Source organism: Elephantulus edwardii, unplaced genomic scaffold (assembly GCF_000299155.1).
Source record: "Elephantulus edwardii isolate Elephantulus edwardi_28Jun2011 unplaced genomic scaffold, EleEdw1.0 scaffold00011, whole genome shotgun sequence".
NCBI classification, from domain to species: Eukaryota; Metazoa; Chordata; class Mammalia; order Macroscelidea; family Macroscelididae; genus Elephantulus; species Elephantulus edwardii.
In genome coordinates this window covers 26,730,910-26,733,320 of record NW_006399761.1, presented here as the reverse complement: position 1 = coordinate 26,733,320, position 2,411 = coordinate 26,730,910, and the positions used below count along the sequence as shown (strand labels likewise).

The window sequence follows — 2,411 nt, the reverse complement described above, 5'->3', positions numbered from 1 at the left end:
CTGTGCCTCCTCCTCCTGCTTAGACAGGTAGTATTTTTCTTTCCCTACACAGTTGAAGGAATTGAGGTTAGAGAGGGTGTGGAACTTGTCCAAGGACCCGCAGCCAGCACGTGTAGGCCTGGGTGCTGGGGTCCAAGCAGACTGCAGAGCTGACATTCAGAACATTATGCAATATGGCTCCATGATGCTCTACTCATTGTCAGGTTAGGGAACTAGTGACTTTTGGCTTTTGTATAGCAATTTTCATTCAAGGCTTTCAAAACATGCCCAGGCTCATGTCTAGATGAGAGGATGCAAACGGAGAAATCCTATGCCAATGCTCTCCAAGTGCAGCTTCAGACCACCTACATCAGTGTCACCTCGAGGAATCTGTGCAGACAAGTCCAGGTCCCATTCCACACCTGCCATGTCAGAAGCCAGGGTACAAAGGTAAATCCTGGTTGAGACTCTTCATGATGAACACATTTCATAATCTCTTTGCCATTAAGGCTTAGCATCTACTCCCCTAGAATTAGCACAGTTTTGCATCTGCAAAACACGCCCTCCTGGCTGAAAAACTAGATGAAATGACACGTCTTTTCCTAGGATTATACCAAAAAGAAACTGAAAAGATCAACTTTCATGGTCAGAGAGTCCCAGGAAGGCAAGGGCCCTTAAGGATCCCTGGATGTGTTTACACACGTTCAATTTTACACTTACGCCCACTTAACTGAGATATACCATATCTTGCCCTGAAAACCTGGCATCCTCTGTTGTTTTGCTTTTGTTAAGTGCCATTGAGACAAGTACAACTCATAGTGACCCTATGAACAAAAGATTTGAGCCCTGTTCTATAATTATTACTGTTTTTCTATGTTCATAGTTTCCAGAGGCATGTTGTTTAGGAAGTGGATACCACTCCTGTTTCCAAATTAGGAGTTGCACCAAACACTGCCTATGATGGGTAACCATTATGTCATTTGACACACCTGTGGCACAATGTTCAGTATCACAGCAACCCCAAGTTACTTCAGTACAGCAAATAGTCAGACTATTGCTGTACCACTTAGAAAAATGTTCCTCCAAAAAGTCAATTAACACCAGGCCCAAGGGCAACGGGCCTGAGGGCCCTACTCCCTTTTAAATAAAAGGTGTTGATTGATTCTAAATCAAGAGACTTCCAGCCCACAGCTCTCTGTTGGCTAAATCTGACAAATCCAATCAGCTGACACCCAATAGTGGAGGGGAAAAAAAAACACCAAAACCCAATCAAATATTCCATACCCGACCATCATCATCAAGAGGCAAGAAACCGGCACATCCATGTTTATTATAGCTTTATTCACAATAGCAAAGAGTTGAAAACAACCCATGTGCCCATCAACAAATGAATGGATAGAGAAGTTGTAGTATAGTCACACAATGGAATACTATGCTGCATTGAAAAATAAAGAACTCATGAAATACTATACAAAATGGGTGACCCTGGAAGACATGCTGAGTGAAATATCTGTCACAAAAGGACAAAAACGGTACTGACATCCAGGTTGGGGGGGAATGTGAGAAAAGAGGGGTAAATAATGTATACTGCATTAAAACAGATGAGGGAGAGAACTGTTTAAAAGGAATGTAGTATTAGGTATTATTTTCATGACAAGATTACAGAAAAAGAAATGCATATTAAAGTGGACTGTGGACTGGGGGGGTGGTATAACAATGAAAGATTTTTTTTTCTTCAAAGAGATAAATGAATGGGGGGAAGAGGTGGGCAGGGAGGAAAATGTGCAACAATGAATGAATGTTGTTGTTCTTAAGTGCCATCGAGTCGTAGGCGACTCATAGCAACCCTAAAAACGAAAGTCCTCAACAGTTGCATGACTTTCATCCCTTCTCCATGTTCGTAGGGTTTCCCTGAGGCAAGCTATTTACAGAAGTTGATGCCACTCCTGCTTCCAAATGAATGAATAGGGAAAAAATTAAATGGAAAGAATATGCTATAAAAGAATATATATATATTGCATTAAAAAAATCATTAATAAAAAAAGAGGCAAGAAATCATCTTCCAGAATCCAAGCATTTCACATGAGCCTCCAAGCTTTAGACTTAGTCCACAGTTACCTACCACATTTTTTGTTTATTTATTGTACAGCGCCTGATTGTTTGGTTGTTTTGTGTTGGGTTTTTTTAATTTTGGGGTGGTTTTTTTTCTGTAACAACAGCATCATTTATATGTAGAAAACAGCTGGTTTTGAAACCTCAGATTCTTTTACACACAAAACATAATTTTCTTTTTTTTTATTAATACATTGAAATACTATTATTTTGGATTCATAAAAAAGTATTATTAAACCAGTTAAAATAGAACAGGTGTATGAGCCAATGGCTCCTGTTAAAAAACCGTAATTATGTTCTTTTCCATTAAGTGCTGCTTC

At 39.7% G+C, this 2,411-nt stretch overlaps 1 pseudogene; it reads right to left on the bottom strand.

The window, feature by feature from the left end:
- Positions 1-344: 344 nt before the first annotated feature.
- LOC102868169 overlaps positions 345-2,411 on the bottom strand; it is a 4,660-nt pseudogene continuing 2,593 nt past the window's right edge.